The sequence below is a fragment of the Rhipicephalus sanguineus genome, chromosome 11 (assembly GCF_013339695.2).
Source record: "Rhipicephalus sanguineus isolate Rsan-2018 chromosome 11, BIME_Rsan_1.4, whole genome shotgun sequence".
Classification (NCBI taxonomy): domain Eukaryota; kingdom Metazoa; phylum Arthropoda; class Arachnida; order Ixodida; family Ixodidae; genus Rhipicephalus; species Rhipicephalus sanguineus.
Genome location: NC_051186.1, coordinates 15514805 through 15541328, shown reverse-complemented (window position 1 = coordinate 15541328; position 26524 = coordinate 15514805).

The following is a 26524-nucleotide window of genomic DNA, read 5'->3' as shown; positions in this document are numbered from 1 at the left end:
CGATACATGATTTCCCTATCACTACTGCAGAATAATTACGTCGCAGAAGGTGCAAGTGATTAGTGCAGACAATACCAATGCTCATAAGTGTTATGTAGTTACTTTCATAATTAGTTTCGCCGCATTCAATATGCGCGCAACGCGGACTCTAACACCCTTTTGAATTTCGCTTTCTTACTGCATTACTTTAGTTACTGCTACGGACATTAGAAAGGCTGTTTGGAGAGGAACCCAAGAGGACATTGTAATGCCAGCTAAATACAGTACCACTCAAGTGGCTCCAAAGATTTCATACGAGTTTTCTGAGAAGCTGCATCTCAGGTTTAGCCGTGATATCGTAGCTGGTGGTGTTCGGTGCTATTGCAGGAGACATATGCGCATAGTATAACACAAGAGGACTGAAGATTGCACGTCTACTGGGATGGCGGATTGCGCACGTTCGTATAGAAAGCGTATGTCACAATACTGACCTTGTTTAACGCCGCTACGTTGTCGTTTCCAGATGATTGGCTCACTCCCGTATCTTGCTGCTATCTACACATCAAGCGCAGATCCTTCATTTAAGTGTCTTAGCGCTAGGCGGACACGCTTCGACATTCAGCACCGACTGGCTACGTATGTTTGGAGCCTCCAAGGATCTGAAGGGACGCAAAAGTCAGTAGTCTTCTTGTCTCTGCCTTCTTGTCTTAGATAAAATAGCGAAGTTCTTAAAGTAAAAATGGTAGCTGGGCGACTTGGTATGAATTCGTGTTTGGAACTTTTTTTTTTAGCGCGCACAAAAGACGGGGACACATAAAGAAGGTACAAACGAGCGCTTACTCACAACTGATTTATTTTTTGAAAGGGACAAAACATATAAGCACTAGCGATCATCACAAAGCATGCGCGCGGCAAGTCATGGGGCATATATGCACAAAACAAGTTAACCACAATTTCAAAAAAAAAAAGACATATCTTTATCAGTGTGCGCCACCGTTGGTTAGCTGATACGCTTTTTCCCACACCTGCTTATATGGAACGCTTCCGTGACCTCGCGTGAGTTTATCACTATGAGTAAACAATATGTCTGTGTCACTGAAAACAGGATTATACTGACATGATTTGCAATGATTGTACAAGTGCGAAAAGGTTTCTTTCCCCAGAGAACTTTTATGTTCTTTTAGACGTGTGTTGATGCACCGACCTGTTTGTCCTATACACATATTTCCACAAGTCAGCGGTATCCGATAAACAACCCCTTTTCTGCACCTTATGAAGGCTTACTATGAAGGCTTACTACTATACAACGGTCGATATTTCACGGACTGAACAGAATAGGGTTCGTAGCGTTAGTGTTGCTGAGGTACATGCGCTATTTTCGCAATAAAGCGTGCTTAGCCAAGAGGTTAGCGCTTGATGCTTGCATGGCGGCGACAAACACTAACGCAAAACTTTGCGTACGCTCTTCCAAAACTGTCTAAAGATGGGTTAAGGCAAAGAGAAAAACGAAGAAACAAGGCAGAAAGGAAGGCGACAGTCTTCACTCGCCACGAACTTTATATAACGCGAGCCAAATGTCTTCTCATATCGATGACATTTTGGTGCACATTCAGAGAAAAGGAAGGTTGGCTACGTGCTCGTTTTTCATTATGTTATGAAACGATGCGAAAATTAAAATATATTGTCATGCAGAGCTATGGAAGGTATGCTTAAACATCGCGTACCTTTTCTACTTTGTGTGGTAAGCTTCAATAATTTCCCTAGCAACCTTATTGCGTTTAGTGAAAATAGTTTTAGCCTCCTTCGTGTGTTTGGCGGTAGCGCAGTGGGTTAAACGTCCGCCAGCCATTGTCGCAGACCGAGAGGTCGTGGGTTCGACTCCTGTCAACGGAACTTTTTCTTCTAGGTTTCTTTTCTTTGCCATCTCATGGCGTTCATTTTGCTGACGTATTTCCGTGACAGAAATATGTCATGAAAGTCTTGGTGGGCCCCGGCATAAAACACTTTCGTGTTAAAATCTTCGGTTTGAGTGGGACCGGGCAGTCGAACCTGCGACCCCTCGCTCCGTGGCTCGATGCGTGTAGCGGCTGCTGGGCCACCACGCGTACATCCTCCAGCATACACACGGCGACCTATTTATATACACCATTTAGCGATGGAGGTACGCACGTCTCGCAGATTCTTCAGCGGCTCGACTATCACCCGTAATATGGCGCAAAGGGCCCACGGGCGCGCTTTTAAACAGCGTCGCCCCACCGTGTGGCCGTGTTTCGTCGCGCCGCATGCTTGGATATAGACGCCGGAGGGTGTCCGCACTTCGGCTCTCCTTGCGGCATCTAGGTGTCCACCAGGAAGCGAAGACAGGCTAGCGATTGGGAAGGCGATACGAACACGGTCCGATTATGCTATCGCGTTCTACTCTTGAAAGCGAAGCTCAAGCGTCCTCCAAGTTTGTTTTTTTCGCCTACCAAGGGTCTTCTAGCGCCGGGATTGGTGCTTTTCATATAGTGGAAACTTAACTTCATACGAGACAAATCGCTCTTCTCATTAGTGTCGATTTAACTCTTAGTTCCTAGCATATAAGTAAGCGATAGCTGCTTAAAACTTGTGTTCACCTATGTTTGCTCTCGATTGTTGTTCACTGTGAACGTTTTTAAAAAAAAAATAGCATGTACTCAACGTTATCAAATATTATTTTGTCTTTTGGCAGGAAACAATCGACATTCGATATCACACCGGGGAATGGCATTGACACGGTCACTTTCTTTCTTGACGGAGGTATGTAGCGTTGCATGAGTAAATCGTGCTGCGCGTATACTTGTTTACCTTCCACTGTCACCGGTTTTGACTGCCTAAAATCACCACGCATGTTATGCTCGTCGCAAGCATGCTCCTTACTAAGAAGGTAGTGTTGAAGCGCTCGTTTCGCAGAAATTCCGGCCTCGGCGTCGGCGTCGTTGGTATTGAGTGAAAAATCAGCGTTGTCCGTGATCGAAAAATCGCGAAACGTGCAAACAAAAGAATTACGGCGCCGAGCAGGAACCGAACACGGGCCTTCTACGGGGCACGCAAGCGTTTTACCAGAGAGCCACGGCAGTGCTTGAAACTGTTTCGGAAAAAATTTAGGAGCTCTTCCCCAATTGGGGAAAAGGGGACAAGCGAAGCTCGGCGTGTGCGTGCCTCACGAAGTACTGTTCTTTCTTTCTTTCCCTCTTCCTTTTTTTCTTTCTTTCCTTCTTGATTTGTCTCCCTCCTGCTTTCTTTCTCGTCTCTTTCTTTAAAGGTAGCGGCCGTCCCCGGAAAGCTGTTCTTTAGCTTAATTGGCATGGCGTCTTTCACGTCCTTTCCAGCGTTCGTCAGCCTGAACGACCCAACAAAAGGACCATCACGCAATCATGGAAAGGCGGTTAAGCAATTCCATTTTCTCGAAGTCAGAATTTTTCTAAAATGTGCAGTTCCTGATATCGACCTTACGCGTTGTCCAGCAGGTCGCTTTTAGTCCGCCAACACGAAATATTGCAATGAGTGAGTGAGTGAAAATGACTTTATTCAGAATATCCTGAGGAGACCGACCCTGGGCCGTTAGGGCCCCTAAGTCAGCCTGGAGGCTCCGCCCAGAATGACGCTGGCAGCCGAAGGCTTGTAGCGATGTCCCGAGCCCTCTGGACCACCTGCAGTTGCTGCTTGTGGGCGTTGATCGTGAGGACTTCCTGCCAAGCCTCTTGGGTGCTGAGTTGTGCTGCGCAGTGGGTAGGGCACAGCCAGAGCATGTGTTCGACTTAGGGATGCTCGCAAAGCGATCATGTGGAGGTGTGTCGGGGTCGGCTTTGTGTAAGGTGGATGGTGTTATGTACGTGCGTGTTTGCAGTCTTCTGAGTGTTAGTGCTTGTGCTTTGTTAAGTTTTGGATGCGGCGCTGGGAAGGTGCGTCTTTGTCCCCGGTAATGTGAAGTGATTTCATGGTATGTGAGTGTTTAATCTTTGCTTCTGAGATGCTCGTATTGCACCCGCCTGGAGGGGTCGTTGTCCGCGGCGCGGCGCGTGAGGACGGTTGACCTCCTCGTTGGGGTTGCAGTGGTCGAGTCCAGGTATCCAGCCCATCTACGCTGGGAAACAGGATATGTGGATTTGCGCTTTTTCTTCTTCAATGAGCGTTTCATTACTCTCGTATTCTCGTACTGCGTTGACGGTGAGTTTAGCGGTGCTTCTGGCTACAAGGCCAGCCGCGAATATTCGTGTCGCCGTCTTGGAGTCTGTGTGAATTTCGGAATGGGCTCGGCAGCTCTGCAGGGCTAGCGTGATCACAATTTCCTCTGCTTCGTGGGCATTACTTGTTTTAACAGTTGCCGCGTTTATCAACTTTCTGTCTGTGTAAACGACCGCTACGGCAAACGCCTGCCTGCCGTGGTAGCGGGCGGCTTCTACGAATAGTGCGTGCGTATTGTGCTTTTTTGCCTTGTTTATGAGCGCCCTCGCTCTGTCCTTTCTTCTGCCTTCGTTGAGCGTTGGGTGAACAACAATAGCTCTAAACCAAAACGTGTAACAAGCATGGTAGCGTATCAAATACGCGAAGGCATGAAATTATATTCAGATGGGTGCAAGGACAAAGAAGTAAAGAAGAAGTAATAAGGACAAAGAAGTGCGTTGCCGCTGTAATTTTAGGCTCATAATTATGTACCAACTAGAGCCAAATGAAGTTTTAACTCAGTGACCAAAATCGACGCCCGCAGGGAACGTGAGCCGTGGCTTCATCTGCCACTGCCAAGTGCCTTCTTTATCTTCTCTTGAGGTCGCGCGCTTTGCGGTTTTGTTTGCCTCCCAAAGGAAGGCGCTGCAGGGTCTTGAGACAACGCGAGCGCCAGAGTCCGAGAGTGGCTTGCGTTCTGCGCATGCGTCCTAGCGGCTTGCAAATTTCTTGGTTCCCCAATTCTAAAACTCTCTAGTGTTTCGCCAGAGTTGGGGTGTGTTGGGATGCTCGCCCGATTATCTCTTGAGGGGGAGTTTTTTACGCCTTGTGCTTTCACCGTAAAGTTAGCGTTGAAGCTATAGACCACACGAAGGTCACTTCGCTCGCTGCAGCGGCCGCATTTGCGAAAGGAGTGATCTGCTAGCGAGAAGAGCCTAAGTAGGGGTTAGTTGAAGTAACAACTGTGACAGTTCGCGCTCGTCCTTTGTATACCTGTGCGTTCTTTTCGTGCCTCATTTTTTGTGTTTGAGCAGCGCGCTGCGCGTGTCGAGCTGTGACAGTCGTTAGTTCACACTCGCCATGTGTGTTTTCTTTTCCTGCGTCCTTTGTGCTTGAGCAGCGCGCAGCAATTTTCTAGCTGCTTGCCGTTCTTCCTGTGACATTCCAATTTCTCGCTATCGCATTCATTGCTTCGCCCTTGTGGCGAAACTGTGACTTCTTTACCATACAATCTCACACTTACATCGTCAACGTTATTCCAGATCTTTCTCATCCTTACACGGCGTACTACATGTACAGTGACTACAAGAACTGCCTTGTTGCCATCATTCCGTACAAAGATGAGGAACGTGAGTGCACTTCTCTGTTTTTGTGAATGGCAATCGCCTCCTGAAACATATGCTTTCTTTCGCGTGAACGAATTATCAGCAATTCAAAAATAACCAGTACCGTTGGCTAAGTTCATCTTGGGGGGCGCTCCATGCGGCCCACTAGCAAATCTGAGTTATGCATACACAAAAGAGGAGAGAATGCTTCAGTATTACTCAGAACATTTCATGTTTGTTTTCCAAGAGCGAATACATCGGCCTGAAAGGCCCACCAGGCCAGGAAGGTTCCATAAACACAGCTCTGTCAGGATTTGCAGTAGTGTTCATGTTCAGCCTGAACAACGGGCAGTCAGTTCCATGTAGGGATAGCCGCCGCTAAAGCGGGTGGTCAGTTGGCACAACGAAACAAGGCTTGAACGTATATATTTATAAACAGCACTCGCACGCTGATATATAATGACACCCGGAAGAGACGGCAATCTGGTAGATAGGAGGACACTTAAACGCTCGTAAAAGAATGTTTGCGGTCAGCACATCAGTATGATTAAAGGGACTGTCTACCGTTCCTCATCGCTTTTCTGTTTTGTATCGCAATAGAAAGCATACCATCTGAAGTGTCCAACCTTGCATTGGTTTCTCTCGGAAGTGAGTAGAAATTTTTAAAACAGAATTTTTCGATCTGCGTTCGGTTTTCTTTCACTGGCATGAAACATGCCCACAACACTGGTTGGTGGACGCGATGACGATTGTAGTGCCGGTAAAAATTAAAACCGAAAGCACATGTGATTTTTGTAGGTTTACTTTATTTTCGCTGAACACTATTGTAATGAATGTAACAGTCGTTTTCAGCGCGCTAGCGCTTAAATGAAGCCTTATTATACGATTACATAAGACTTGTTTTGCCGTAATCGCAGTGTGTTTATTTTAGCACTGCCGCCGCAATCCAAGCCAAGTCGATTCATCAAAAATAGACCATAAGTACACGCCTTCACAGCGCTGCACATGTGAGACAACCTAATAACAATGCAGCGGCACAGTACGACCAGCGCGGAGAGCCGCATGGCATAGCGCATGAGTTGAAGCAGATGAAGTTGAAGACTGCGCCGCAAGCAGCGCCACCAGGCGCCTTTTTGGATGTGTAAGAAAAAAAAAGCAAGAAAATTGCTCTCTGACGCAACCGAAAGCTGCCTCAAATGCGTAAAATACAATTTTAAATTGTACACGTTTGTTTTTAAACAATATGAGTCTACCTGCGAGGATTTCTTGTCCTACCAGTAGATTGACCGCATCGCTGTTAGGTGAGGCTAAAGCCCCTACATCGCGTCAGCTGCCCCTTTTTTTAAGTACCGCTTCTATTGTTTCGACGACGACGCCCACTTCCGGTTCCGGAGCTTCCGGAAAGAAGTTCTTGCGCCACTTCCTTCCGCTTTTTCCTTCCATCTTGTTTCTGCACACGCATGTGCGCTCGCGAGAAAGCAAATATTTCCTTCTCCGTTTCGCAAGTGTTGTTTTGAGGCTCGTTGTAAACTGCCTGCCGTCGAGTGAGTTTTCGTTGGGTGTTTCTGCGTCGCAAGGGCATGGGGCGGGTGCATCAACCGGAAAAGCAGCAGAAAGATCATGGCGGCACTTCGGCTTCCGCTGGGCGGGGAACCGGTGTAAAGGGAGAGGGGAGGACGAGTTGGCACTACTTAACCTAGCCGGCGGAAAACGCATGGAAGGGCTATAGGTGAGGCTAGAGGTCATAGTTTCACGATTTTCAATATCAAATTGAAAATATAATTCCTTTCCTATGCAGCAAGGAAGGAGGAAGGAAGGAGAAGGAGAGAAAGGAAAGGCAGGGATGTTAACCAGTCTAGAAGGACCGGTATGCTACCCTACACTGGGGGAAGGGATGGAGGAGATATAAAGATAGAGAGAGAGAGAGAAGAAGAGCACGCACGCACAAAAAGTCACACACATCTCACGGTCATCATAACGACGTTAGTCTATAACCGACGGTGCAGGTCTGATGCCTTCAAGAAGTTGAGCACTGCCTTCGTCGCCTTCACCCGCGATGACCTATCAGGCCGACATTCCAGAATGGTTCCTGCCGTCATCGGTCTGGGATCTATGCGAGCAAGAGCGACTGCGAGGGATTTTCTCTGCGCATTGTAGCGAGGACAGTCGCAGAAGATGTGCTGTAGTGTCTCCTCGCTACCACAGTTGTCACAAAACGGGTTGTCAGCCATTTGGATTCGAAAGGAGAATGACTTTGTGAAAGCCACTCTTAGCCATAAACGGCAAAGCAGAGTGGCATCATTTCGGCGTAGTCCCGTAGGTGTCTGAAGACGCAGATTGGTCGGGCAGTGGCGGTGGTGGTTGTGCACTCTGCATGCTGTATTATAAGTGGAGGAAGTCATTTCTTGTGCAGCCACTCGAAGTTGGCTAGCAGCATCGGTCCTTGATAGGGGTATCGTCTCGATTCTGTCACCTTGAAGAGCTGATCGAGCAGCATTGTCGGCGTGTTCATTGCCTATCAGGCCGCAGTGACTTGGCAGCCACTGAAATGTCACGTGGTGTCCTTTCTCTAACGAAGTATGGAGGAGATATCTAACCTCGAAGACCAGCTGCTCGTATGGTCCGTGTCGCAGGGCTGATAGCAAAGATTGTAGGGCTGCCTTCGAATCGCAGAAGACTGACCATTGTTGGGGCTGTTCACGGTTGACTACACAAAGTGCAGCGCGAAGAGCGGCAAGTTCTGCTGCTGTTGATGTCGTTGGGTGGTCTGTCTTGAAAGTGACGCTGATAGCTTTCGCTGGGACGACCACTGCTCCGGACGAACACTGGAGGGTAGTTGACCCATCAGTATAAACATGCACATGATCTGCGTACTTCTCGTGTAAAAGAATCAGAGACAGCTGTTTCAGCACTGGAGATGACAGCTCAGATTTTTTTCTGATTCCCGGGACGTTGAGGTGCACTTCAGGTTTAATGAAGCACCAAGGAGGTATCGCTGGCTTAGATGCGGGGCTGAAGCCTGACGGAAGGTGGGCAGAATGGTTTGCAATCGTTGCACAATACGATGCCCGTGGTCTTTCTGAAGGCAATGTTGCAAGGTGGTGGCAATCGGCCCGGGAAAAATGCCTAATATGAGCTCTCAAGGCTTCAACCGCAATGTGCGTTTGCATAGGGTGGTCCCGTGTGATGGAAATAGTCGCTTCAGTCGACGCGCATTTTGGCAAGCCAAGGCAAACTCTGAGAGCCTGAGCTTGTACAGCCTGCAGAGTGCGAATATTTGTCTTGCATGTATTAGTCAATACAGGCAGACTATATCTCAAAAAACCGAGAAACAGTGATCTGTACAGTTCCAGCATTGCGTCGACCGACATCCCCCAGGTTTTTCCACTCAGGAACTTGAACAGCTGGGAGATTGCTGTCAGGCGCTGTTTCATGTAAGACACATGCGGGCTCCAACGAAGGTCTCTATCTATGATTATACCCAGAAATTTGTGGTTTCGGGTATAAGCAATGGTCCGTCCTTCGATAGAAATAGCATAGTGCGTCATTGGTTTACGTGTGAAGGCCACTAATGCGCATTTTTCCGGGGATATTTGAAGGCCTTGCTTCCCGAGATAGCTCGCTGTCACACTTGCAGCTTTTTGAAGCCTCGCTCGTATCTGGAGGCGTGTGACGGCTGATGTCCAGACACATATGTCGTCTGCGTATATAGATGTCTCGATCGTGCATGGTAGGGATTCGGCAAGATCAATGAGAGCGAGATTGAACAGAGTAGGACTTAGTACTCCGCCCTGAGGAACGCCCCTGCAGGTATAGTGTCGTGTGGTTGGGCCGTCATCGGTTGACACAAAGAAAGATCTAGCTGTCAGGTAGCTAGCAATCCATCGAAAAACTCGACCACCCAGGCCAACCATCTCAAGGGCGTCGAGAATGGCCTCGTGTAGCACGTTATCGTATGCGCCTTTTACATCTAGGAACAAGGCTGCAGACAAACGCTTGCGTGATTTCTGCTGTTGGACATACGTTACGAGATCAATGACATTATCAATAGATGAGCGATCACGTCGAAAGCCAGCCATGGAGTTTGGATAAACCTTGTAATGTTCGAGATACCACTCGAGGCGGCTAAGGATCATCCGTTCCATTATCTTTCCCACGCAGCTGGCCAGTGCGATAGGGCGGCCTATGCAGCAAAAGCATGCTCGTTGCCACCGATCTGATGAACGATCTTTTCATTTTCATCACAATCAGAAAAATTTTCCGAGCAGTAGACAGTCCCTTTAACTGTGTTGCACAGAAAGAAAGGCAACGCGTCTGATGCTTTCGTTTATGCCGGAGTAAAGACTGTTGAATTTTTTATGAGTAAGGTTCGCGAACTTCTCGGTCATGATGAGTTTTAAATCCAGACTGCTGTACTGTGGCCTTGATTTTTTCATAGGTGTGACCTGGCATTTCAACATTCTTTGACAGTGGAAGATGAGGAAGGTTAGAAGCGTGGGCTTTCTGGTTGTGGAAACGTAAGCTGAATGAAGTTTCGGTTTGACCGATGTATTGTTTGCGGCAAGTGGAGCATTCAAGCATCTAGATAACATTGGCGCTGTCGCAAGTAAAGTCTCCGTTGATTCTTAGGGTAAAGTCTGGGGCGGTGCTAGTTGCAGAATACGAACTTGTCATGTGTGGCTACACCTTGCAGAGGAGTTTCTTGCAAGGACGACAGCCACCGTAGTTAGATCGATTGGTTATTTTCGACAATGTTAAGGCATCACGCAGGTTATGTGATCGGCGATGATACCCTTGGCGTTTGCGCAAAAATGTCTTTCAGGCGGTCATTTTGAACGAAGATATTGTGGTGCTTCTTGAGAATGATTGCCATATTAGGGACCTATGCTGAGTGCGTAAGGATGAGATTAATATTGGTATGTGAAGAGCTTGCTGCTGTTGGTTACTAGTAAGCAACTCCTTGCGGTCTATGTTGCCCCTCTCCTTTAGGGCGTCGTCAAGTATTTGCGCGGGGTATGTTTGCCTGGTTAGTGCACATCGAAGGTCCTCGCAGTTGCGAATGAATTCATTCTTGTCAAAGCAGATGCGTTTAAATCGAATGGCCTGGCTATATGAAATACTGATTTTGCAGTATTTTGTGTGACTAGTCTGATGCCTGTTGGTTGGTTTCCTGTACAGCTTGGTCGTCAGTTTCTGTTTGTGCAGTGTTACTGTGACGTCAAGAAAGTTAACACTGATGGCCGACTATGAGTGCGAGAACGATATATTTGAATGGGCATTATTAAAATCTTCGATGAAAGAAAGATGCCGGGATTCGCCACGATGCCATATTAAAAAGATATCGTCGATAAAACGTTTGCATTCAAAAGGCTTCAAACCGCGGCGCGCAAGGAACTCGTTTTCTAGGAGGCCCATAAAAATATTTGCGTAATTAGGGTTAACTCTGGCGCCCATCGATGTGACGCTAACTTGAACGTAGTGTTGACCGTTGAACTCGAAGTTGTTTAGTTCAAGAACTAACTTGAGAAGCGTAGCTAGTGTGGAGGAGTCGATTGTTTTATCGAGATCGGACTCGTTGTATGCGTGCACAACAGCACGGATACCATCAGAATAGGGAATATTAGTGTATAAGGATCAAACGTCAAGTATCACCACAAAATACCTATCAGGAATGTCTAAGTCATTGACGTTATTTGAAAAATGTTTGGTGTCTTTAATGCACGAGGGAAATGTGACGGGATTGGAACAAATGAGGCTATCGACGTAGCGTGCGAGGTTCTCACTCAGCGTACCTGTTCCAGACAGAATCGGTCTACCGGGATTGTTTTCTTTATGAATTTTGGGTTGGGTATGGTTGGGTATAGGGTAGGGGTAGGGTTCATCCGACCAAGACACATCATCCGACTCGCCACGACGAGCTGTGTCGTGCCAATCAGCTCCCGCATCAACCAACAGAAAGACCCCGATGCCTCAGTAGATATAAGCAAGAAATGGCTGCCGGGTAAGTAGATCGGTTGAAGATGATCGTATAGCCAGAATCTTAAAATGGGTATAGTACATGTTTCAAGGACAAAGCCCACCAAACAACACCACACCATGCATATACTGCCACTAGTCCATACGGACGCCATTGTTTGATGTCACTGTGTGGGATAGATTTTGCTCTTCCCCCAGCTTATAGGGCCACGATGCGACGCAAGCTTGAGCGTACGCAGGCCGGATACTGGTGCGCTGCATAGGAGAGCATCCAGTAACTCTAGCGCCGCATTTAGCGCCGCACGCAGCGTAGCCTCATCTCTCGAAGCGGCGGCAAAACCCGCGCCGAGAGTCTCTCAACAGTTGTAGCCTGCATGACTCGTTTATTTTTGTTTTTGTCGTTTGAGTACCCAGATAGTCTCGTTTGAGTTCCCGGATCTCCTCGTTTGAGTCCCCTGATAACGGCGCTTGCTTCTTGCTCAAGCTCGCCGACAACGGCAGCTGAAGACAATTCATGTTTAACAGAACAGTTGGAAGTGCCGCCAGTGCTGTCGTGTTCCTGTTTCCTTTCTGTGTTCTTGTGTCATTTTAGCGGCAGTTATGTCATTTGGCATGCGGTTCGTTCTCCTTGTCCAAGCATGCACACACACACGCGCGCACACACGCAGGCATAATACATGTATCGCAATGAGCGATGCATTACAAAGCTCCGAAGGTTTTACTCAGAGATGTTCCATCCCCAAATTCCGTTACTTTGTTCTCTGAGACCTAAAATCTGCTTCTGACCAAAAGTGCTATGCAGCATTTTTCGCGTATATGCACAAGTTGCCTCGCGTATTTCCGAATGTTCACAGTAAATGTGTAAGTTTGTTTGGCTTATTCAGAATTTGGGAATCGATACCGTGCTACACTTTAGTTGTGTGTTGTAGTTAAGGATAGTTTAGACATGAACCTGTAGATGGTTAGCCTGCACCACAGTGTTGTACCTTGAAACAAAAACGAGGACCTGCAGTATTCATTAGCATGTACTCAAAATTGCAAACGTGCAGGCTGTTTAGAAGATTGTCTGTGTTAGTTCTGAACCATCGCCACGTTCCCAGACATGGTCAATGTCTTCATTCTCAATGGCTAGCAAAGTAGAAAAAGAGGTTGTTAAGAAGCATGCATAAAGATGTGGTAATAATCGTAGGTTGTACTCCGAAAGGCATTTCACGATGCACGCCCCGAAACAGTACATGAGTACTTACCGGCATTTAAAATGCACCTTTATTCATTTAAAAGCTTGTTTACTAAACAGCGTGGGCTGCTCCCGTACTGCTATCACAGTGCACCTTGACGATTTACGTTGCAAGTCTCGACATCTTCAGCTCACGTCGAACATTTAAAGCAAGCTTAGGCTATCATGTATCCGTAATTCTTTGTAAACGTACAGCAATGTATGGTACGAAAATATAGGCCCTGATATACTGTCCACGCGAAAGCTTAAAAATAAATAAAGCTGCATTTTGAGTAACCGTTAGTACTCATGTGCTCTTTCGGGCCGTGCATCGTGATAATGCCTTTCAGAGTACAGCCAACGATCATTACCACAATTTTATGCGTTCTTCTTAACAACGTGCTTTGTTTTGTGTTTGTACAGTCATATCTTTAGGCAAAACTCGAAAATACTCCAAGATATTTATTAGCCTCCATTGATATTAGCAAATAACGTTACCTCAGCTTTGTTTCGAAAAGTCATCACTCATCACTGCAAGGTGTCTCAATTATAATTATTAAACAGTATGTAATTCATATAAGATTTCTCATGTACAACATAAAAATATGCGTCCCACTAATTTTAATTCTTATGTGCTAATTCTTATGTACTAATTCTGATGTGCTCTACACGCTGAAATATTTGTAAGTCTACTATGTGTAACATGTACAATGATCATGAAAGTTTTAATTTTAAACAGGCAAACTGTTTTGTTATAACAGCGTTTACTTTATTACGTCTGCAGTATGCATGCTGTGGATAAGACCATCTATGGTGGATGCTGTACCAGACGATTGCCAGGCACACTTTGAAGACGCCTGCGATGTCAGATTTCCTCAATACGACAAGGACATCTGCGAGTATGATGAAGAATAAAAGCAGTCTTCCTTGGTAGCCAAGCCTAGTTTTCCAATAATATTATTCTAAAATACGCTAATATTACTAGCTCAAGTCGAAACTTAGTTGTCTTAAAACGCTGCCTTTTCAACAAAGAAAAGAAAAACAAATTCGGCAGATCCCACGTTTTGTGGGAATCGGTTTCATGCGAAGCAGTCAGCGAGTACTTCTATGCTGCATTTTTTTTTTGCATTTGAGCCAAGCTTTACGAGGTGGGATGACGTGTTTTTGTAAGTGTAGTGGTTATATGCATATCGTCGGCTTACCAGGCACGTCGACAACACTGGCGTTTAAAGGGTAACTTATGGCCTGACGTAACGTCAGCACTCACGTTAGAGCACATACGTCAATATTTCGAAGCGAAGAGCACTTTACGGTACGATGATGCGAATATTATACGTAACTTTCGTTAGCATATTCCTCTGGGGTCGAGCAACACTTGAATGTAACGTTGGTTAGACTGCTATAAAAGCACTGCAACCAAAGACGTTAACCTGACCTGACGCCTGTATCGTAGGAACACATATGTAGTGTTTATTGCTTTGTCATAAAATTGTATAGCCAGCACCACAACCACAATTGGCGTTGAATCGACATTACGTCTGCATATGGTGTTTTTCCAACGCAGTTTTTAGACCTGGAGTGGCTCTGTGGTAGAATACCTGACCGCCACGCAGAATGCGTGGGTTCGATTCCTGCTGGGATGCTAATATTTATTCTTTGCATTCGTCGGGTCAACGCTACAGATGTCGGTTTTTCTTAGCACTCTCGCATTTAAATTACCAACGTCTATTCTCGCCGTTCCAGGGTAGATATAAACCTGTGGCGCATACTAGTACACCACGGCCCATGGTAAACGGGTATGTGCCACACGTGCCTGGAGGAAAGGGCTTGACGATGCACACGACAGGATTTTCATGTTATTCATGTCATGACCAGACAGTCATATTCGTCAAATCCTCTTACCCTCCCATGCCACTTTTGGTCTGCACCAAGTTAAGCAGGCGATCATGATGAGAGCACACAGACGTGGGCGGCTAGATAGATAGATAGATAGATAGATAGATAGATAGATAGATAGATAGATAGATAGATAGATAGATAGATAGATAGATAGATAGATAGATAGATAGATAGATAGATAGATAGATAGATAGATAGATAGAAACGCTCAAAGTACCTTGGGTTCGCTATGAAATGCTTCACATTTAATAACCTACCTCCAAACAATATGCATAAGGAACACGTAGCCCTGGTAAGAGGAACAAACGACACGGAAATCTCTCGTTCAATTAGGGTAAATGTCCATGACGCACATGTAATGTCATCAGATGCAACTATTTTCTTTAACAAATATGTTTAAAGGGAGACTGGTGCACATGTGAGGCTCTGGCTACTCCTGTTCCCTTACGTGATAGTTGTCATCGTGATGTTGTCATCATTATGAACACTGTGCAAATTTACTCTTGAATAGACCCAGGGCTACACTATAAATGCTCACGCTCCAGCCAAATTCACAGATCGTAAATGCTCACACACAAGAAACGTCCACACGTGACTGTAGATAATTTGCAAGTGTTTGCTGTGTGAACAACTTTATGTGCAACTTTAGTGGTAATGTTTATTTACAACGCTTCGACGACAAAAAAGTACGTTTTGTGGTTTTAAGAATGAAATTATGAAGCACCCCGTGTTAGAGGACTCTTATGCGGGGCGCACAGAAACCTGACGACCCGAGTGGTTTTCCGCCTCGCCTTCATTCAAATGCAGCCGTCAAGGCCGGAAATGAGCCCCTTTACCACAGCGGGCATAGTTTGGGTGATAAATTGATTGCTCTTTTATTGCTGTCTTACTGGAGATGCCTTCTCACCGCTCGTTCCACCATCTTGATGCTAAAGGCCTTAGCACAAGACGCAAAACAATGTGATTTTCTGGCTGTGATTCTGCTCACAGCGAAAGAGCGACAGAGCGCTCGCGCCGCCACAGTCAGCGCCGGGCGACCAATATGTTGGAAAGTTTTCGCTCTTCTCGCTGCGGTGGAGAAATTTTTTTAGTCCGGGGGTGCTATCCTGGATGTCGATGAAGTGGATGCGCTTGAAGGAGGAGGACGAAGAAGAGACGGGACACACAGTGCGCACTGTGTGTCCCGTCTCTTCTTCGTCCTCGTCCTTCAAGCGCATCCACTTCATCGACATGCAGAACCAACTGGCCCAACTAAATGCACTGACATGCTATCCTGGACACTGCCAAATTCCGCCATATTGTAAAATTTCGTAATGGCGGCATTTTAAGCCAATCGTGGGGACCGTAACAGCTGTCCGGGCCAATCAAACTAGGCCAATGGCGGAATTTGACAATGTCCAGAATAGCAACCTTTGGTCCGAAATTGGGCCGAACCGGCCGAGCCGGCTCAGATGTGAAAATTGCGCTGACGGCTTTGTTTTGGTTGCGGCTGTTGTTGCGCACTTTAAAATAAAGTTACACTGGAAAGTGTTTTTAAGGGACAAAACACGCGTACTCTTCTCTACCGTTCATGAAAACTCAACAATATTACAACGTACAGATTTTTACATTATTTTGAAAAAGTATGCAGTGTCCGCTACAAAGAACGGCAGCAAGCAACCTTGCTCGCCGCGCCAGTCGCACAGCGAAAATCGCAGACCGACTGCAGCCCATGTGAAAAGAAACCGTCATCCGATGGTTGCGAAGAGAGCCAACACAGCGATTTTTTTTTTCGCTGCAGTCGGAGCACGTTAAACAGCCATACCAACAGGGAATACCGCGTTTGACCGAAAAATATCTGGCGACCCTCTCCCCCTGTGAATGCTCGTTTATGAGACGCTCAGTCGGCTTTTTTTTTTTTACTTTTTTGGTTGAACATGAGCGTTGTGCGTGGGCACTTTAACGCACACTTTGTAAGGGAGGTTTTGGAATGATCAAATGTGACGACAAAAAATGTCTGCAACCCTTATCTATGGTTGCCGTTGGTGGCACTTCTGCGGACTTCTGCGTCGCAAATACGTGTTCTGCCATAAAACCAGGCCGGTGCTTGAAAGTTTCGGCGAAAAGAAGAAAAAGAAAAAATCACGCCATATTCACGGAATGAATGATGATGAGTGGGGCGAAGCTCGAGAGGGGAGATCATCGGTAAAACCGTAACTCTCCCGTGTAAGTTCGCCCATTACATCATTAAGAAAGACGTAAGACTCGCAAGTTCACTTCATAGAACTCGCAACTCGTAAGACTCGCAAGTGCACTACATAGAACTAGGCGGTCACGTACCACGAAAGACATGCATGTACAGACCCACGGCTTTAGGAAGTAGAGCGTAGTGGGTTCCTCGCAAGTGCACTTCGCCTCTAAAATTATGATGATTTATAGCGTAGTGGGTTGCTCGCAAGTGCACTTCATAGAATTAGGTTGTCACGTACCACGAAAGACATGCATGTACAGACCCACGGCTTTAGGAGCTTCGCCCCTAAAAAAATCGGCAAATCCCACGCATTGTGGGAATCGGTTTCATGCGAAGCATCAGCGAATACTTCTATGCTGTATATTATTGCGATAGCAATTATATGGACACTCTCGGTTGGTTTTTGCCGTCGCCGTCATGAACCGGATATGTATATGTATGTATATAAAAATAAAAGCCACAAAGGAAAATAAATCAGAAGAAAAAAACATGGCTGATCCCTCTATCTTAGGAATCGGTATAATACGAAAGTGAAACGTGTCTTTACAGACGTAGTTGAGCGTTTGTTGGGCATTCTTTCACTCCAACAGAGAAGGAATCAATGTTATAGCAACACATTGTAATGTCACGCGAAGAACGGCAAACAGCTCAAAACTTTCAACGCTCTGCTCAAGCAGAAAGGACGCACAGAACGAACATACACAGGATGAGCGCGAACTGTCAGAGTTGTAACTTATTTTTGTGTGAGGAGCGCACTACTATCGCAAAAGCGGCCGCTGCAGTGAGCGAAGTGACCTTCGTGCTCTCAACGCAAACTTGCGGTGAGAGCGCAAGACGTACAAACCACCGCCATCAAGAGACAAGCGTGCGCTCAAGCGACCACGCCCTGCAGAGGCACGCAGTCATCGCAACGCGTAGGGCGACGACTTTTAAAGCGCGCCCTTCGAGCCCTTCACGCATTCTCACTAGTGATAACGAAAACACGCTGATGAACCACCGATCTCCAAGTACCGCCACCGGCAAATGGTGTATATAAATAGCTCGCCGCTAGCATGACGAAGAACGTGCCGTCTGTGGCCTAATCGTTTTGCACCGCGCGCAGCGGAGAGAAGGATCATAAGTTCGACTCCCGGTGGTGGAACTTTTTCGTCTATTTTCTTTCTTTGCCATCTGTTAGTCTTTATATTTTACAACGTCATATCCGTGACGGAAATACGTCAGTGAAGCCGTGGTGGACCTCGTCATAAAATACTTTCGTGTTAAAAAATTTCCGAAGCGCACCGCCAGGATTCGAACCTGGGACACATCGGTACTCAGCGCGCTGCTTTAAACAACCTGGCCCCGCGCCACTGGCTCTTTAGCATAACAACGGCGAGCTATTTATATACACCATTTTAAAGCTAACGGCACGCAGAGCTCAGAGGTGCTTCAGCGCGTGTAGTATCACCAGCGAGATTGCCCGAAGGGCGCGCTTTGAAGCAACCCTGTTACATTTTCCTTCGGTTTGAAAGCTGCCCTTAAGACGCGCAGTAAATAGAGGCCCATTTCTGTACAAACTGACGATGTGGAACGCCGAGTAAACAATGCGTCGAACACCACCGCGCGGCAGGAGATGCACAGGGGTCACTCCACGCGCAGCAGTTTTAAAGAAAAAAACATGGTTGATCCCTCTGTCATAGGAATCGGAATAACACGAAAGTAAAGCGTGCCCTTACAGAAGTAACTGAATGCTTACTGTACATTGGTATAAGAGAGTTTGCACAATGTATATTGATGTCTGGCAGCTAATGGCACCGTTTAACGTGTATGCACCCACTTTGATGATTGGTGGTACATCTCCACCCCGACGACTAACGTCCGTGTTAAATGATTAAACAAACCCTTGTGGTAGCTGTAGTAGTTAACGATGAAAGCGTAATCAGATAACGAGGTGGGAGAGCCCGAAGAGCGTCGCATATTGGGCGCAGAACTTGGTCGCCATCGCGCGGCATGTTAAAATGTGATTGAACAACAGTGGTGGCAGCGAATGCTGCACAGTGACGCGCTGGCGGACCAACTCAGGGCTGTCCAGAGGGCCCGTGTGGCGGCAGAAGGGCTTGGCCTCTCTGTCCCGACATGGGAGCGGCCCGCATCAGTCCTGGACTGAATCCTCAGGACATCAATAAAGTTATCCATACCATACCGCGGCCGTACTAGAGGGAAACGCAAAGCACGTCGTGCCGCCTCGGTACCCCGGCCGCGATTTTAGGGGCGAAGCTCCTTAAGGCGGCACCCGTTCGTCCCTCGTAGTCGTAGTAGTAGTCGTAGTGCGTAACCAGTCTTACGCTTTCACCTCCAAGGTGGTGCCGGTGGGAGATTTTTCCTGTGCGTTGTTGAACAACAAAAAATTTGCAGCGTGCGCGTTAACTAAAAGCCGAATTCTTCTGTCTCTCATTCCCCATTAGCAGCCATTGGCATGTTCCAGTAGGAAACGTTAGTAGAAGTAGAAGTGTAAGTGTTAGCTAAAAGCCGACTTCTTCTGTCTCTCATTCCCATTAGCAGCCATTGTTTACCTCCAAGGCAGTGCCTGGTGAGATTTCTCCTGTGCGTGATTAAACAATAAAAATTTTGTTCAAAACGCCGTTGATTGATGAATAAACCAGCGAAAGACGCCAGATGTTTTGTAAAAGCAAAACGAAAGAACGCCAGATGTTTCTAAAGCAAAACGAAAAGACGCCAGCTGCTTAACGAAAGACGCCAGATGTTTTCTAAAGCAATGGTTTTCTAAACAATGAAAATTCACAGTGTACATGTAAAATTAAAGTGAGCTGCAAGTCGTCATAACTCATCGAACCTTTAGTACAAACGCGCCCGATCTCACGTCGGTGATGATGTACTGGGCAGAATTCACGGAAGATTCACGGTTTACCGATGAACCTCCGCAGCTTCGCCCACTCATCATCATTCACTCCGTGGATATGCTGTGATTTTTTTCTCGGGGCGAGCGCGTGAGCGTGGAACGCGGTGTTACAGCCAGGTGAGGCAGGCGCGCGTGCAGAGCTATTTTTGGTTTGTATTACCGTGATGCTATGAGCGAGGCCGACGCTTTTACTAAGCTTTAGAGTTACTGTATATGCTTACCTAAAGGTAGCATATACAGTAACTCTACTACGCTTGGGCAAAGGTCGCCACCTCGCGGTATGTCAAGACATTGACAAAGTTAAACTTCTATTGAAAAGGCTGTTTCACATGCCGCGATTGCAGCGAAGAAAATCGCTCGGTTCGCTCTATTCGCTCTGTTCGCAACCGCCGCTAATGGCGGTTTCGTTTCACATGGACCGCGAATGGTCTGCGATTTTCGCTCTGCGACTGGCGCGGCGCGCAAAGTTGCTTGCTGCCGTTGTTCGTGGCAGACACGGCATAATTTTCGAATGTAATGCAACAATCTGTGTGTTATAATATTCTTAAATTTTCATCACCGGTAGCGAAGAGCACGCGTGTTTTGCCATTTAAAAACACTTTCCAATCTAAATTCACTTGAAGATACGCAACAACGGCCATAACCAAAACAAACTCGTTGGCACAATTTCGACGGCTCGGCCGGGTCGGCACAATTTCGACGGGTCTCGACTGAAAAAAATTTGCAGTGGCTTAGCTCGGCTATGCCAGGATATACGTAGCGTTAGCAAAGGTTCAGCTGGTTATTCTGAGCTTTCCAGATTTTCGCAGCACGTTTAGCTTTCCGCAGCACGTTTAGCGTTCCTCTGTTCATTCTTCTTACGCTGAAGCGCTAACTGCCAGGCAACTACTTCGGGATCCGATGACATAAGCTTCTCGGCTCTTCTACGCCGTTGGGCAGCATTTGCTCTCTCCTTCTCCATGGCGTTACCCACCTGCAAACGCCAGTCAGAGGCGCTATCACGCGTCACCAGCGCACTGTCAGACGGCGACTGCACAGCGAAGGCGAATACACCATCTCCCGCTAAAGGGGACCATGAGTAGATGCGAAGCCGGAGCACTTGCACGATCGCGTTCCGTTGGCGTTCGTTGGGCATGCTACCGAGCTCGCGTCGTGGAACGTGAAGAGCGACGCTACGCGCGTCGTATCTTCCATCTAGCCTGGCCGTTAATTCTCACAGGGCGAGCGGGGAACGCGGTCGACAGGCGGGCGAGAGGGGGCAGCGTAGGAGTGTAGAGAGAAGAGGAGGGGACGCGCATGCGCTCGAGCTCATCGCGGCGTAGCGCAGGAGAGAATTTCGGCATGTCTAGCCCGCGTTTCAGAGGAAGAGTGGAAATGGAGAGGGGAAATGGGAGAGGGTAAATGATAGGGGGAATGGTGAGGGGGTGGAGAGAAGGTTTGTGGAGAGGGTATGTGCATGCGCAGTAAGGGTGGTCACGCCGCACACCACCACCGTTTATTGAGCTCCTCCTTAAGATACTTCGCTTCTAATAGCTGCGCGCCGCCATGGCTACGACGTCACCTCTCTCGAATGCGCAGAGCAGCAGCGGCGAGTCGCGCGCGCATGCGCAGCACGGCTCATGATGACCCCCGCGAAACCTGCTCTGGCTAGGCAAGTGTAGCTAACGCTACAAAATCGTTCCGCCGCTGCGAACAGAGCGAAAAATTTCCAACATGTTGGTCGCTTGCCGCTGACCGCTGCGAGCGAATTCGCAGCCTGAAAATCGCTCTGTTTTGTGTCATGTGAAACGGCCTTAACGCGTTGCAGGTGCTAGTCGCGGAGGCCGCAGCAATGACGAATTACTTGACCGTTCCACTCTAGGAGGCGAACACCACCCAGCCGACCGGGAGAGTGGTAGATATAAAAGGCGCGTTTGTAAAGCCTCCAGAGTCTGTGATTGTGGCGCAGTGGATAGCGTGCCCGGCATCTGTTGTTGCGGATCGAGCGGTCGTGGGTTTGATGCCCGTTGACGGTACCTTTTTTCCTTTGCCATCTGATCGCGTATATTTTTTCGACGTCATTTCCGTGACGGAAATACGTCACTGAAGTCTTGTGGACCCCGGCAATGAACACTTTCGTGTTAAAAGAAGTCTAAGAACGTTGGGTTGTAGTGCGCTGCTCAAACACTACAATCGTAACAGTTGTTAGTTCGCGCTCGCCCTGTGTGTACCTGTGCGTCCTTTTCGAGTGTCCTTCATTGTGTTTGAGCAGCCTGCTGCAGGTGTTGAGCAGTGACCGTTGTTAGTCCGCGGTCGTCCTGTGTGTGTTCTTTTCGTCAGTCATTTGCGCTCGAGCGGCGCGTTGCAAGTATCGAGCTGTTTGCTGTTCTTCGTGTGACATTCTAATTTGTTGCTATCGCATTCATTGCTTCGCCGTTGCGACCAAACTTTTTTTGTTTGCCCTTTTTTGCGTTGATCGTAAGCGAGAAGGGCGGGGACGGAAAGGCGGAACTTTAAGCTTTGAAACGACGCCAAAATGGCGGCGCTTGGTAGCAGGAAAGACGAGATACGACGCAGTGAATTGCGCCATTTTGGCGCGATATTGTGCTTCTCTTTCACTGACCTCACTTCAAAATTATTTTTTTCGGGCGCTTAGAGTGCATTTTCATGTAATCGTTTAGATACTGCTTAAATAAGAGCATAGGCGTGCGCAGGGTTCCCCATCGGGGGGGGGGGGGGGGGGCGAAGGTTGATCGCAGAGCCCCCCCCCCCCACCCTGCTAAGTCAATGTATGGGGAGATTTTGCGCCCCCTCCCCCTCTTAAGACTGTTTCACATGCCGCGATTGCAGCGAAGAAAATCGCTCGGTTCGCTCTATTCGCTCTGTTCGCAACCGCCGCTAATGGCGGTTTCGTTTCACATGGACTGCGAATGCTTTGCGATTTTCGCTCTGCGACTGGCGCGGCGCGCAAAGCTGCTTGCTGCCGTTGTTTGTGGCAGACACTGCATAATTTTCGAATGTGATGTAACAATCTGGGCGTTATGATATTCTTAACTTTTCATCACCGGTAGCGAAGAGCACGCGTGTTTTGTTATTTAAAAACACTTTCCAATCTAAATTCACTTGACAATACGCAACAACGGCCATAACCAAAACAAACTCCTTGGCGCAATTTCGACGGCTCGGCCGGGTTGGCACAATTTCGACGGGTCTCAACTGAAAAATCGCTCCGCCGCTGCGAACAGAGCGAAAAATTTCCAACATGTTGGTCTCTCGCCGCTGACCGCTGCGGCGAGAGCGATCGGCCGTTTTTTTCGCTGCGAGCGAATTCGCAGCCTGAAAATCGCTCTCTTTTGTGTCATGTGATACGGCCCTTAGGTGACTAGAAGGGTCAATGTACGGGGCAGATTTTGCGCCCCCCTCTTATGTGATTAGGGGGGGGGGGCCGCCTCCCCTGCCCCCCCCCCTCCCTGTGCGCACGCCTGTGAATAAGAGACCACAGATGCCAAAACGAGTGTTTTCGAACAATTGATTTTTTTGGCTATTTCCGCGATTTGATCCCCGCGTCCCCCGTTAAACCGTCTGCTTCGCGCGATGGGCACATGGAGATGGGAGCCGGAGGGTTGGGGAGGAGGGGGGGGGGGGCTGTGTGAGTCCGACAGGAAGTGCTTACTTTCTACCAGCGGGTGTGGGCGCGCGTGTGCCGCGGTATCTAGAGGGGTTCAGCAGACGGCTCCTACCATATTGTAGGTGTTGTGCTTTAATTGCAAAACTTTCGTTGAAGCCATAGCAGTGGCGGATCGAGAGGGGGAAGGGGGGTGGTAGCGACTATTCCCCCCCCCCCAAAGCCTGTGCCAGCCCTCGCCCCCTCCCTTCAGTGCCTGCCGTCCACCTCCTTTGTCAGGCTGCTTGTTGAGTTTGCCCCTTTTGTCAGGTTGCTTTGCCTACCACTGCCCAAAAAGGGGTAAAGAGAATCTTGTCCCTGCTCTCTAACCTCTCTCCTCATCGCTCTACCTTTCCCTGCTTCCCTATGCACATTACGTCGACCCCGCGCTAGACGAGGATTCGATCCGCGCCAACATCGCGTCACGGTTGCCTGTCCTTCAGTGCTCCCGCTCTGGTCGCCACGTTATTGTGCGCTTCGCCGGCAACAAGGCTCCCCCTGATGTGGAACTTTTCAAACAGCGCCGGCCCGTGCGTGCTCGCCGTCCACGACCAACCCAGTGTGAGCTCTGCGGACGCTATGGGCACACGGACGTAACGTGCACGTCTGAGCGGCGATGTGTGCGTTGTGGCGGACCGCACTCCCTCGGTGAGTGCACCGCGAAGAAGGCGAGGTGCTTCTATTGTGGCGCAGCTCACCCTGCTAATAATAACCAGTGTAATTGGTTGCCAATCGGGGCCCCACTTTGGGCCGCCATTGGTCGGCCAACAATACCGGTTGCCTAGCGCTGCCCATTTGTTTGCCAACCATCGGCCGTCGGCCAATTTCAGTTGGGGAGCCCCGCTGCCCTCGTTCGCAGGAAGAGCGGCGCTTGTTGGAAGTGCGCGCCGAATCGTCGCTCCCAATCTCGCGCCGTGAGGCGCTCGCTATCGCGCGTGGACAGAATACAGGAGACCCAGCAAAACGCGGCTCTACCACCATGTCCCGTGCCCACCACCTGGTTCGCGAGAACTTTTCGTACGCGGCGGCCGCTGGTCTTCCGTCTGCAAAGAACTCACAAACCGCCTCAGACAAGAGAAACTCTGTGATCGCTGTGCTCTCGGCAGCGCTGACAGCCGCTATGGATTTTCTCCCTCTCGGCTGCCCCGTTCGCCCGCTCTGTGCTGCAGCGCTGGCCACCCACCTTGCGTTAACAAATGATGGCGAGTGATCGACACGAGTCTAGGCCACGCATACTGCAGTGGAACTGCCGTTCACTGCGTCGCCGACAAGCAGAGCTCGCAGCGATCCTTCCCCTGCGCGACTACGACGTCCTTGCTTTGCAGGAGACGTATGTTCGCGTGGAGGGTGTCTCGCTGCCCGGCTACATCGGCTACAGCAGTTCCACGCAGTGTGCGCTGGCTGAGTGCAATAATGCGCCGTGCTGTGACACCGCCCACCCGCCCGGGAAGCCGCGCGCCGGTTTGTACATTCGTGACACACTCGCTCATGCGCTTGTCCCCACAGAACATTTATGCTGTGCGACGAGTGAGTGCGTTGCTGCCACAGTCCGTGTGGACGGCGTGGACACTTCTGTCGCGAGTGTTTATGTGCGCCCAGTCGTCGCGGCCAGCTGCGCGTTTGTGCCGCGCCTTGTCGCCGTGCTCGCGCGTGACCACGTACTGTGTGGAGACTTCAACGCGCACCACGTCAGCTGGGGTTGCCGTACCACGGATGCGCGCGGTAGGGACCTATGCGACGCGATCAGTTCGGTGGGACTCCTCGTACTAAACTCCGGGGAACCCACCTTCATCCGTCGCAGTGCGGCCTCGACAGTGATTGACCTGGCGCTGGTGTCAGAACGCTGCTCCTACGAATGGAAACGCCACGCTGACACTGCTGGTTCTGATCACTACCCGATCACACTCCTTCCGTGCCACCCCAGCCGTGGTGCCGTTCGTGAATACAGTGTTGTACGGTGGCCACTTTTCCGTGACCTGTGCGCGAGCGTGCAGAGCAGTGATGATTTCTTTTCGCGCATCGCGGACCTCCGCGCAGTGCGCCAACGAGCACAGCGGCGGGCGCTGCGCTCCTCGGTCCCCGGCGCATGGACAGAGTACAACCGACTCGACGCTGTGTGCCGGCGGCACGCGCAGCGTCTACGCGACCGCAGCTGGACGGGCGTCTGTTCCTCTCTGAGTGACCCACGCCGACGTCGCCGCGGCTGGCACATCATGCGCGTCCTGATAAACCCGAAAGTGTCGCGCTACCCAGTGCTCGCCATAGCCGTTGCGCAGGGCATCACTGAAAGGGAGCTTGCTGAACTGCTTGCCGCCTCTTTCGCGCCTCCTTCCCCCTCTAGAGCGGGGAGCGCTGGCGGTGTCACGACAAACGCCGCACCCCCGCTCCCTCCCCTGCCTCCCGTGGATCCCATCACCTCAGCTGACATTCGCTCTCTCTGCAAGGAAGACTTCTCCCTCTACGAGCTGGAACGGGTTCTCCTCAGAAAGCGCAAGCGCAGCGCCCCTGGAGCGGACAAAATCACACATCAGCTGTTGAGAAACCTGGATGCCTCCCAGCGCCCACTCTTGTTGGATGCATTCAACAGAGTTTTCTCCAGTGCTGTCCTCCCGGAAGAATGGCGTTCCGCGACTGTGATCCCTGTCCTCAAACAAGGCAAACCGCCGCGTTCGGTGACGTCATACAGGCCCATCTCCCTCACTTCTGTGGCGGGCAAAACTATGGAGGAGATGGCCCTTTGCCGGCTACAGTGGATCGCGGAGGTGCGCAACGCTTTCCCACCAGAGCAGTGTGGATTCCGGCCACATCGCGCGACCATCGACTGCATTGCTGCAGTCGCGAGCACCCTCGAGCAAGCCCTTCACGATGGAGAAATGGCCATCCTACTCCTCCTTGACCACGGTGTAAGATATATACTCTTTAGGTGAGGACACTCGCGAGACGCGATCGACCAGATAAAGTAACAACGCCGAGAGCCCGTCGGACCGCTGACGGCAGCGGATACCTACCGGCGGGAAGATGCAACTTCAACACAAAAACGCGTTCCCGTAGCAACTGGCGCTTCGCGGGAAATCTGAATTTCCTAGTCAGCGAGCGCGGCTACGGCACGCCTGCAACTCAAGTTAGAAACGCATACCGCGTTTTGCACGAGCGAAAAACAAGACATGCAGCG